General features: G+C 40.9%; 1 long non-coding RNA gene across 1 annotated transcript; it reads right to left on the bottom strand.

Moving 5' to 3' along the window:
* Positions 1-850: 850 nt before the first annotated feature.
* Positions 851-1,899, bottom strand: LOC134069860 (uncharacterized). The gene is made up of 3 exons (XR_009936862.1): positions 1,859-1,899; positions 1,486-1,645; positions 851-927 (listed from the first exon to the last, which is right to left on the bottom strand). It is a non-coding gene; the product is annotated as an uncharacterized LOC134069860 (long non-coding RNA).
* Positions 1,900-12,893: the final 10,994 nt, after the last annotated feature.

Raw genomic sequence — 12,893 nt, 5'->3', positions numbered from 1 at the left:
ATTTTGCGTAGGCTTTGCGTAAGGTCTATGCGCAGTGTGCTTCGAGTAACAGGGCCCACTTTTCTTAAAGACAGCATTATCATGTCAATCAACTACGTCTCTGGACAAAACGAACCAGCCCAGTTTATGAGCATTTAATTCAACTGTCACATTAGCCTTTGATATACTGATACAGTCTGCCTATTTGCTTCACCTTTTGCCGATCTAGGTGGTTCAAACTGCACGCATTCTTCATCAAAAGAACTCGTCATGTCTATACATGTTTGTCTAATTTCGCTAACTTTCATTATTAGAAGAAAACAACCTAGCTACGTTGCTACACTAATCTCAGCGTCTTTTTCTAATAGAAGTTGAAAGTTTTAACTAGCCCACCTGTGAAATCCCTCGGCATCTCTTCTCGCCAGAATTCCACCTGACATCTCAGACGCATCTATCTGCGCTCACAACAGAGGCTTGGTGTGCGCGTTCTGTTCGCGTTGCGTCTTTGCTTCCACTAATGTTTATTAAACGCATAGGGGCTACATTCACGCATCCCTTGCTGATCAGACACGTTTTAAATGCGGCTCTAGAAACACCTCAAGATGCGTTAGCATCTGCGCATGATTTCTAAACTTAGTTGTAAATTAAATTCACCTTGACCCCCCCCCTAAATATTTTCTCATCGGATCTGCACGAACCATGTAAGTCACCTATTTTTGATTCAAAACGGCGAATTTCGCCGAAAGGTGAGGAGTTTGCATGTCTGACACCGCATCACAAAAAAAACAAATCGACAAAATTCTCCAGCTGATTATTAATGACAATCTGAACCTACTTACGCGTTCCTGGGAACACCACCTTCCCTCTCGGGGGCATATTTTAGCCACTTCTTCACCGTTTCCCCAAAAAACACTGCTGTGCTTCCGGAAAGCTGTTTCTGGAGTGCCGCTGAAACCGAACAAAGGACAACAAACATCAGGTAAATATAGAAGGTGGTAGGCCTACTACATATACTTCATTGTACGTAGCCATAATAATTAAAAATGCATTGCTGTAAGCAATTTGGCAATTTATCAAACGGCTCACTGTAGGCCTAATTAACTCCGGTAATAGACTCTTGAGAAGCACAGTGACTGAAAAAGTAGTCGAAAGATTATTAGTAGTTTGTGGCGGCACTAATTTCACTACAGATTACAGAATTATTCTTATTAACTGGGCTACCAAGAAGTGGCCATGTGTGGCATCCCAGTTCCTTAACCACTACATTACCATTTACCACCCCACCCCCTTCTTTTATCTATCTAGATCTGGTCTGGTAGTTATTGACATGCTTTGCCATAGCTATCTTCAATAATGAAAGAGTTAATTCATATCAAATCACATCTAGGGCCTATTTTAGCCATACACTTGGTTGACCTATAACACATAATTGTGCAAACAAAGTATTGTGAAATATACAGTGTTCAATTACTTGTTCCTTAATGGCACAGCCCACTTTCAACTTACCAAACATGACATCATGCAGCACAGTGTTTTTAAATGCTCTCTTCTGGCCTTTGCCAGCCCAATTGAAGTGGCAGGCCAGGCTGTTAGTCATAGCTTGGCCCAGCATTCTTCGAGTTATGATCTCGGCCGTGTGGCCGCCAACGAGGGCAAAGAAAGACACCTAACAACACAGAAATATTGGGGTTAGTTGATTAGCTTGTTTCACAATCAATCTGTCATCAATCATGGCTTTCTGTGTTTTTTCCCTTCAATTATACAATCCAAGGATATCAGAAGATATTGCCTGCCGAAAAGAGAGCCAAGACGATTATTTTAGAGGTGGGTTTATAGTCATTCCCTCTAACTCTTACTGCTTTACAGTTGTAAGCCGTACCATTTTTTTTTTTTTCGGAAGGTTCCCGCAGGATTGTTTCTGCCTGGTCAAACCCTTCTTCGTCACCCAGAGGTAATTTTATAGAGCACGGTGCTTCCTCTGACTCCCTGCTCCCGATCTCTCTTCTCAGGCATCTGACCTCCTGAGACAGTTTAGAAATCTCTCCCCTCATCTCCTTATTTTCCTGCAGGACCTGGGCCAGCATCCCCAGAACCTTTGTAATGCCTATGTCTGTAAGTACAGTCACACCTTGCATAAATCAAAATGTTCTTATTTGACTCCAGCGTTATGTTACTTTCACACTGATCACATATAGTTATGCTTACTTCTCTTCTTAACTTACCCCTCAATATCTGGCCTGGTTGAGGTGTGTCTAAAACATTGACATTTTCAGTTAACAAGTTGGTTAAAGATTGGGTTAAAGTTATAAACCCATATCACATTAACACAATCTGTACTCATTTTTCTTCCTGACTTACCTAGCATCATGTTGTGTGCACGAGGAGTGTCTAAAACATTGAAATGCCATGTCAGTTAATAAGTTAAAACAATGCGGCTTGTTTAAAGTTAAAAACCGATATCACAGTTTATAATCTGTGTCGTCGTCGTCCCCCCCCCCCCCCCCCCCTTTTCCCCTGACTTACCTAGCACTGTGTGGCTTGGATGAGGTGAGTCTAAAACATTGAAATGTCTTGTCAGTCAACAAGTATATACCAGAATGATTGAGTTAGTTACAAACCCATATCCAGGCTATATGTAGGAATAGATGAATGTACTACCTTTTTCGTCACAGTTTATAATCTGATTTTATTTTTCTCCCTGACTTACCTAGCGTCATGTAGTTTGCACGGGGAGGATCTAAAACATTGTAATGCCATGTCAGTTAGTACTGTAAGTTAAAACAATGGGGCTTGTTTAAAGTTAGAAACCCATATCACAGTATATAATCTGTGCTCATTTTTCACCGTGACTTACCTGTCATCATGTTGGTTGCACGATGAGTGTCTAAAACATTGAAATGCCATGTCAGTTAGTAAGTTAAAACAATGGGGGTTGTTAAAAGTTAGAGACCCATATCACAGTTTATAATCTGTGCTAATTTTTCACCCTGATTTACCTGACATCATGTTGGTTGCACGATGAGTGTCTAAAACATTGAAATGCCATGTCAGTTAATAAGTTAAAACAATGCGGCTTGTTTAAAGTTATAAACCCACATCACAGTTTATAATCTGTGCTAATTTTTCACCCTGACTTACCTGACATCATGTTGGTTGCACGATGAGTGTCTAAAACATTGAAATGCCATGTCAGTTAATAAGTTAAAACAATGGGGCTTGTTTAAAGTTATAAACCCACATCACAGTTTATAATCTGTGCTATTTTTTCACCGTGACTTACCTGACATCATGTTGGTTGCACGATGAGTGTCTAAAACATTGAAATGTCATGTCAGTTAATAAGTTAAAACAATGCAGCTTGTTTAAAGTTCCACATCACAGTTTATAATCTGTGCTAATTTTTCACCCTGACTTACCTAACATCATGTTGGTTGCACGAGGAGTGTCTAAAACATTGAAATGCCATGTCAGTTAATAAGTTACACCAGTGGGATTGGGTTAAAGTCATTATACATCATATATATTATATTGCCAAAAGTATTGAGTCACCTGCCTTGACTCCCACATGAATTTAAGTGATAATCTTTATCCATATGGTTTAATATGATGTCGGTCCACCGTTTGCAGCTTCAACTTTGTTGTGTGTTTAAGAGATTTTTTGACCATTCTTCCAGAAGGGCATTTGTGAGGTCACACACTGATATTGGGCGAAGAGACTGGCTCTCAGTTTTCCTGTTCCAACATCACTGTGCACCAATGCACAAAGTAAGGTCCATAGACATGGATGACAGAGTTTGGTGTGGATGAACTTGACTGGCCTGCACACAAACAGAGAACAAAAGAGGCCATACCTCCAGGCAAGGAAATCAATAACCTCCTTTGGCTGGTGGTTACACACTTGGTCTGAGGAGCTGCAGCAGTGGCACTCATCATTCCCTCCCTTCGCCCTCATATGGAGTAGAGCCATCTTAATGAGAGCATGCCCCCTCTAGTGGCCATCAATTCAATAGTGACCCAAGTGCCACAACTGCAGTGTTATATAAAATGAATTATAAAACACATCAGTGTGTTGTTATTGAAAGAGTAACTCAAATGGTGCATGTTTTTATTGTTGGAACAATAACATTTTTAGAAAGGATTGTTGAGCTTTGATTGCAGTCATTTTCAACAACAGTGGCAACCACCCCTGTCCACTGGATCAGATGTTACTTTGATCAGAGAGGGTTAAAGTGGATCTTTGCTTTGATTCATATGTTGGTCTGTTTATGACTCCTATGTTTGTGTGTGGTTATTTTCTTTTTTCTTTTTAATCAATGTCAAAACTAAAGGTATTATTAAAGATAGGCCCAAAACAAAAAAATCCTGTCTCTACTCCCCACTAGTGGGGCCCGCCCCACACAGAACCATTGGTTGCATGAACACTAATTAAACCAATTGCCATTTCATTTGTGTTTACATGGAAGAAGCATTTAATCATTTAGAAGTTCCAGCTTGTGTTAACCTAGATGACAAATCTGAGTAAAAGACCAACGTAAATATTTTTGGTTTTATTTACTGTCATGCCCAGGCATGGACTGGCCATAGGGCATACCGGGCAATGCCCGGTGGGCCGACGCATATATTCGGGCCGAGGCTGTCATAATTTAATAATAATTAAAAAATATTAGGCTCATTTACATAGCGTACGGCCGCAACGGTAGCGAATCGCGGCCCATTGGTTGACTGCCTTAATAGACATTGGGCTAGTCCAATGAAATCTCAGGCCCCTCCCTTTCTCCCTCCCGGCCTCATCTCCCTCTTGAATGGAGTTCGACCGGAGTTTGAGACCGTCCATATATGAAAATGTACAAAGACAAACCACGAAAGCGCAAGGGGGCGCAGAGAAGTTGCGAGATAAAAGGCAAAAGCCTACAAGTGGATGCAGCAAAAATGTGCTAAAATTACAGAAATGTTTGCCACCACAAGTTCAAACAGGGCCGTCGACATAGCAGCAGTGCAGAAGCAGCCCCGAGTGCACAGGCTGTCAGAGAGGCACATGCGAGTGTGCAACAGAGTAGTTACACAGAGGAAGGAGTAGCTATTCAAATTGATTCGGAGGAGGAGGAAGAGGTGAGAGACGTGACCCAGCAGGGACAGATTGAGGAGGTCAGAATAGCTACCGTGAGCCCGGTAAGAAGTAGCCGAAATGTTGGCTGAACTTTTTGGGCGCACAACGAACATTTAAAAGTTTGAAATCTGCGACTGCTGCTTCCCCTGGCTTCTTTTAGATGTAGTAACCTGCCTACTATGTAGGATTCAGCACCCAGTTAAGCAAAACAAAGTTTTATAGTGTGAGCGCGTCTTTTTGTGTGGTTTGTGTGTACCCCTCTCGCATGCATTTGAATTGCGATACCCATCAAATTAACGAGTTGTGGGCTTAAGAACGCAATCAACCTTCTGAAATCTTAAGACAGTCACGATTGGTCGAAATTGTTGTCAATCTTGACGCAATACAACAAGCAAACTATCAAATTTCTTTGCGCAGACAAGCAGACACCCATACACCCATACACACAGACATGCAGTCAGACGCATGAATGAAAGAATGAAACATGAATGGTGATAGCCCATGGAATTAACAATGACAATGTTTTGGGATGTGTAGCCTATACATCTTCACTAAATAGTATCAAGGTGAATTGTTGGCTAAAACTATGCAAATGCTCAACATAGGAAATTATAGCAGGTTTTATTTAGTGAAGCATTTAATAGCATATGAGTTTTGTGCACAACCTCATCCTTGCTGGTTTAGAGGTCACTCTAGTGGGTGCGTGGTTGTGTGTGTGTGTGTGTGTGTGTGTGTGTGTGTGTGTGTGTGTGTGTGTGTGTGTGTGTGTGTGTGTGTGTGTGTGTGAGTGTGAGAGAGAGAGAGAGAGTATAATAATAATTAATATTTGTTTTAGCAAGGGTAGGCTAGCCTACTCGCTTCCATGCAGGCTGCGGTTTGCTTAAATATTTTCTACAAACAAAACAGTGTGCACATATGCTTTATCGTGTAAATTATCATGGTGGGCCACTATGGCCAAAAATGCCCGGGCCGTTTTTTGGTCCCAGTCCAGCCCTGGTCATGCCCCCAAAAGCAAGCCATAGGCAACGGTGGCAAGGAAAAACTCCCAGCTGGAAGAAACCTTGGGAGGACCCAGGCTTTTGGGGGAACCCATCCTCCTTGGGCTGGTGCTGGGACAGCAGATGGATGGAGTGATGTTCGAGAGAAGCTGAAACAGGAAAAGTCAGGCTTATTAGTTTTACAGCACCATGGTTTCCTTTACACCAGACAGTGAAACATTTGCCAGTATCTGTTCAACAAATGAAAGTCTGCTTACATCTAACCATATAGTTGTGAAAGATGTACAAAGAAACTCCCAGATAATGACAGAAGCACAATTTACAGTTGCAATGATTTCCTGTTCATACATACACTTCAACTAATTTTAAACTTGCTACCTCTTAGTTGAGAGACTTCCAACTGGGGCGGGGAGCTCTGCTTCCACCATAATTTCTCCTCGTCCTCTCTGTTGTATGATACTCATGTTTGTGTGGTCAGGACACATTTAGGCCAAGTCTACTTGGAGGGGGGAAGACATGCCGGTGATTAGTGTAACTAACCTTCTTTGTCAGGCCGTCTAAAACTGCGTACACACTGATAGCGCTCGCTCGGCACCTCATCGTTTTGCATTGCCCATGTACCTGTGATTCACCTCTAATGTCTGAATGATATCAACACGCATAGGCTGTGATCGCTAGTGTGTTCATCTCTGGATAACATAACAGTACAGAAACTTTCCTGGCATCATGCCATGCAAATGAACCGAATCTTCCTTACCTTGGCAACAACGTCCCTACACTTCTCATACAAACCACACAAGGAGATTTATAATGACAGTTCCTGTGTCTTTGGTGGCAGCAGTTCCTGTGAAAATGCCCTCTCTCCTCCCCCTGGAAACTCCATCTTCCGGAGATGCTTCTTCTGCACCACTAGGCATGAAACACAAACAGTTCTAATTGCTGCTCTTTGTTTGTCTCATCCTTACAGGGAGGCTACACCAGGTGCACGAGTATCGCAACAATTAATTTGCACTATAATCAATGAAACTGACTACACCAGACCTGATTTAAAACTATTTACACTTGAAGCCTACCTTACACTGACAAGATTTTGGGAAAAAGTATTGAAAGACTGTAGTCTTTTGAGTAAAGTTTGAATGAGGGGCATTAGTTAAAAGACTCTTTGAAAAATCTTGTCAGCGTAAGGTAGGCTTTAGTTGCGGACCTGGCGTAGCCCGGGTGTTAGAACCTGCATGTTTATAAAGGAGGTCTCTATCTGCCAGCCATCTCACTGACCTTTTTGTCTGACCTGCTCCTTCTTGGTGTCCTGATGTCTTTTTTCAGAACTCTGAATTGATACTGCTTGTGCTGCTCCTTGCTGATGCCAGCACAACCAGCATCCTGCCGCCCCATTCCGTGGCCTCCTGCTGAGCAGCAAGAGTTCTGCGCCTCTCCTCCTCTGCTCGCTCCTTATCCTGCTTCTTCCTCACCTCTTCCTCAGGAAGCCACTGCTCGTTGTCCTTTGCAGTTTGTTGCAAGAGCAGCCGTTCCACCTGTTCCTCCTTCAAGACTTTGTCCACCTTCTTTCCATAGCTTGGTTTAAAAAGCCGGAAGAAACGTCCTGGCGCTGAAGTGATTTTGTTTTTTATTTTTGTAGCTTTTTTTATTCGCTTTGTCCACTTCCTCTTGAATTTCTGGCGCCTTCTTTCGTATTTCTCATTTAGATGTGCCGTCTTGCGTACCTCTTCCTCCCTCTTTTCCATTATTTTGCTGCTAAGCTTCTTGAATTTGTCTTTCTTATGCTGTGCCATCAATCGTGCTTTTGCAATTTCTCGCTCCTCAGCCAACTCCATCTGAAGTTTTTTCTCCTTTTCCTTTTCTATTTTTTTCTGCTTGATTTTCTCTGCCTTTGCTTTTTCCTTGTGGAGTTTTTCCAGGCGTTTCTGCCTCTCCTTTTCCTTCTTCTCCACGTCTTTCAAGGCCTTTTTATATTGGCTCAAGCAAGCTTTCAGGTTGGCTGTCTGTCGTTTCAGCTCCTTATCAACCCTCTTCTGGCCTTGTTCAAATTCAGCCTCTTCTACCTGCAGCTTTTTCTTGGTGCTCCTTTTCAGACTGTCAGGCAGCTGTGATTTTTTTATTTTTTGGAAATCTTTCTTTTTCAGCGCCAGCTGGTCTTTCTCCTTTTTGTAAGACACCCTTGAATCTTTCTCCAGCTCATTCACCAATTCCATGTTTTTTTCAGTGGTCAGTATCAAGTACTGTAATTCCTTGATTCGCTGGGTTGAGTCATCCTTGTTTCAGGGTGCCTCTTTTGTTCTCTGTTTGTGGAGAGGTTGTGAAAAAAACTTGTTGTAAAAGTTATTTTATCTTGTAACAGATGTAAGCAGATGTACTTTGTCCGGTGGTAGGCCTATGTATTATTGATTTCTGCTGGTAATGGGAATTTCTTCTGTTCAGTTTCTGCATATTAACCTTTTAAAGAATATGCTGGTGATGTTACTTTTGTCTGTTGTAGAGACTAGGGGGATCTTTGGCCATTGCTTCTGGGAGGACCGCAGCGTAGAGGCTTGGTTGTGGCGATGGCTGTTCCTTTTTGTGTCTTGTCTTTTGGTTATACTGTATGTGTCTTTTCTTTTGGTTATATGTGACTGAGTGTGTATGCTTGTATTTTCCTTTCTGCTAGCCAGCAGCAGTGGTAATGCTGATCTATGGATCAACTTGTGTGAATTATGTGAACTACTGCTGTGCTGGTTATTTATACTGTTTGTTTGTTTTGTCAAACCATTCCCTAGAAGTGTCTTTGTTTAACCCAGCATCTAGTACATGTATGTGGTTGTTGGGAGGTGGAGCGGGGCTTATGCTTGTGACCCATTTGCTTGAGTTTGAATCTTTTGTTTGGCGCTGTGAGGCCCTGAGCGTATTTGATCTTTTGTTTGGTATGTGAGCCCTTTTTGGTTGTAACCCCCTTGCTCTGTCTCAGAGGTGGATGATTAGAAGCTGTAGTGGATCTAGCTAACTGTTGGGAAGGCTTACAAAGTGTCGCATGTGCTCTCAAACTGTTCTCCATGAAATACATGTGAAATAAATTATATTTTTTATATTTTCAACCATAACCTACCTCTGTGGTATTATTCCTGGAGTTCTATTGATTCCCATGTAACACCTGTCAGACTACAGTCTGTGTTTCTATTTCTATTGTCATTTTCTTGGACTCCGTCTTCTGTGAGACCCAAAAGTAGCATTTATGCTGTAATCAACTGAGAATTTTATTTGCAGCAGAAGTAAAGAAAAGTAGAATCACACTTATCAAGGCAATGCTGTAAGTGAATGATTAGATTAGATTAGATTAGATAATACTTTATTGTCTGTTACACAAGGGTGTAAGAATGTACTTCAAACAAATACAAACTCTGCATGCCCCTTCCATTGGTTGCAAAAGAAGCATGCTTTCTATATGCCCATTGAAAATAAGACTTTGATAGGTTTTAGCAATGGCAGAGGTGTCAAAAGTATTCACATTCACTACTCAAGTAGAAGTAACGATACTAGGTTTTTAAAATACTTTTGTAGAAGTGGAAGTATCAACTCAAGCTTTGTACTTAAGTAAAAGTATAAAAGTACTGGTTTCAAAACTACTTAAAGTATAAAAGTAAAAGTAATGTAAGGGAAAAAATGCCGTTAAAAACAAAAGTTTAGGCCGCGCCACAGGGGCCTATTGTACACTACCCCACTTCCCCAAAAACAAAACATTTTCTAAAGGCCATAATGCCTACAATGATACATTAAAATGTTAATGTTGAAAAATGTGGGATCCACTAGCTATCTGTTTCAGCCGCATACTGTAGGCCTATGTGCCCATTGAACATGAACACATTCTAGTAACAATGCAGATACATTAAAGAACCATATGTGTACTACTGAGCATTAAAATGTGTTTCATGGAGCGGAAGATATGATGACTAGTTCCTTAGTATTAATGGTGCAAAAAGTCAAACTTCAGAGGCATGTTAATTATCAATAAATAACCTTTATTAGAATGTACATGCACATCCAAGCTTAGCTGCAGGAATTTGTGAGGGCAAGGGATGTAAGAACAAAACTGGACAAGACAACTGGACAAATTGGTGTACCCAGGGCAGGCTTAGTGGCAGCTACCCTTGTTTGGTTATACAGTATACATTAGTGCTGTCAAAATGTACGACTAATCCAGGTGATTCATCAAAAAAAAAAAAAAAAAAAAAAATACTTGTTTGTAAGGTGGGGCCAAAGAACCTTCAGTGGATGACTTTCTTTTGAGGGCTGCTGAAGTAAACTGCGTGTAGCCTACTGTAGGCTACAGACGAGTTGGATGTTTCTCCTGTAGAGAAAAATGAATGCACAGGCACATATTGAGATTCATGTTATCCTTGGTCAACTATATATCTTTACACAAATAACTTACAAATATCCCATATAGCAGTAAGCTCAGATACAATTTGGCTAAAGTTGAATTTAAAATCTCACACAGTGCCCACCAAACGAACTTGCAACGTTAAATCATAGCCTACCGCTAATTACCATGTACCAAGCATTTAGCAAGCCATAGCAAATCACACAGTGCCCCCAAACAAACTGGCAACATTGAATCATAGCATGTAGGCTACAGTATAGCCATAGCAAACATTCAAAATATACCATTCGGCTAGTACGTTAATAGATTAGGCTAGGCCTACTACAATGTTGTGCCAACAATTAACTGATAATAACAAACTCTCAGCTTACCTCAATATGCTTTTCAAATTAGACGGCGAGTTTTTGAAAGGTCTTGAGTGCAGACCTTGCAGCAGTACATCTGAAATGAGTTGTTTTTGCATCCAACCATTTCGAAAATTCTTCCAGGGACGAGGGATAGCCTATACACGAGTTGGCTGCTCTTCCTACAGGTGGTGTGATGGATCGCGTGTTTACTAACAAAACTAGATGCGCGCGCACCCATGGGGCAGAAGACGCCGAATGGCCGGTCTTAACGTTATAAAGTTAACCTAATAACCAGCTGCTGTAAGTTATAATCGGCATTTTTTGTATGCCACTGTTGTCTAAATGATGATAACATCTCATTTATGAGCTTATTTCAGAGTTTGTCGTTCGTTTTCATTATTTATAAAACATCGTCTTTTTGGCGGTTTTGGTGGTTTCTGGCAAATATATGCATTACTTTACATTCCTGAACATTCTCTAACCATCGTCATTTCGAATAGTGCTGTTTTCGGCACTAAAATTCATTTTAATCTTTTCACGGAGAGCAGCTGCTTAATGCTGTTCATGGTGCTTTCTGCCCCTTGTGTGCGCGCGCATGTTTTCGAGAAATCTATGTATAGGGTGTCGGAAACACTATTCGGATTGTGCAATTTATTTGGATAGGTTTTTTTTTTTTTTTTTTTTTTTTAATGATGACAAGCCAAAATGAAATAGCAGTAACGAGGCTATTTTCAAAATGTAAGGAGTAGAAAGTACAGATACTTGCGTGAAAATGTAAGGAGTAGAAGTAAAAAGTAGGCTGAAAAATAATTACTCAAGTAAAGTATAGATACCCAAAATTTCTACTTAAGTAAGGTAACGAAGTATTTGTACTTCGTTACTTGACACCTCTGAGCAATGGAGAGTAAAGTAGCAAATAGGCCTACAGAACTGTTATAGTACACAGGTACTCGGTGTAAAAGTACGTATTGAACAGTTACACAATAACTTACCTGAAGTCTATTTGTAGTGCTAAGGCTCAGACTGCTTGGTGTTCCGTTTTCTCTAAGTGTTTTCAGCTATGTGTGGGAACCAATTACCAGTGTTTTCTCAATGACAAGAGATTTCACTTTTGAACAGAGTGTCATCTTACAATACGCTTTCACAAACACATCTCCTCCACAAGGGGGCACCAGTTTGCGTCTTTGACCTGGTAGCTGTAAGCTAGCTACAAAAGCAACTAGAAAAGCACTCAGTGGGGTGTCCTACGTAGCAAGTTAAGGCTGGCTTACATTGCACGATTTTGGTCTGTTTTAACAGTCGGCGACTACATTTCCAAAATCGGTCGGAAATCTTGGGAGTTGTACTGAAGTCGCAGCGCGCTCCCATCATCTAAATCGTTTAGTGTAAGGTGCCAATCTTAGCGGTTTTAAGTCCGTCGGAGGCAGTCTTTTTCTAGTTTTGCCGTTACGACAATATCAAACATGTTTGATATTATCGGAAGTCTTTTCAGTCGTGGCTCATGCAAATAGTGACGTGAACATTAAAAACCAATAGTAACCTTGCGCGAACATGAAACAGGAAGGGGCAAAATAGGCGACAGCTGTAGCCTTTATGATTATTTGTTATTTCATTTCTTATAATTTATTAGTCGGCTGTTCTACGTGACAGAACAACTCTATATCTGTTAGTGATGTCACACATCAAACAATGCTGCAGAAACGCGAAAAATTACTTTGATATCAGTAGGCTATCATGTGATTTCCTGTGAATGATGACGTGTAGCCTATTGCACGATGGAAATAATTTGAAGGAATCTAGCAGCAGTCTTGTAAATAGTGACCCACAGTCTTTGCAAAATCCTAATCTGAGACTAGACTGTGACTAAAAACTCAATGAATTGTCTTTAGATGTGAGAGGGTCTGAGACTGTAGTTTTTCAAAAAATCTTTTCCAAATCTTTGCAAAGTCTGGCAATGTAAGGTAGGCTTTAGACATGTCTATAGGCTATCTAGACATATCGAGGCTGCAAGCCTTAACTTGGGTATTAAGTGATCCTATAGCAGGTATTTGATATGGATGCACAAGACAAACAATGATTACTTCCACCTTTGT

Source organism: Sardina pilchardus, chromosome 22, assembly GCF_963854185.1.
Source record: "Sardina pilchardus chromosome 22, fSarPil1.1, whole genome shotgun sequence".
Lineage (NCBI taxonomy): Eukaryota > Metazoa > Chordata > Actinopteri > Clupeiformes > Clupeidae > Sardina > Sardina pilchardus.
This window is presented reverse-complemented; position numbering and strand designations above follow the sequence as displayed.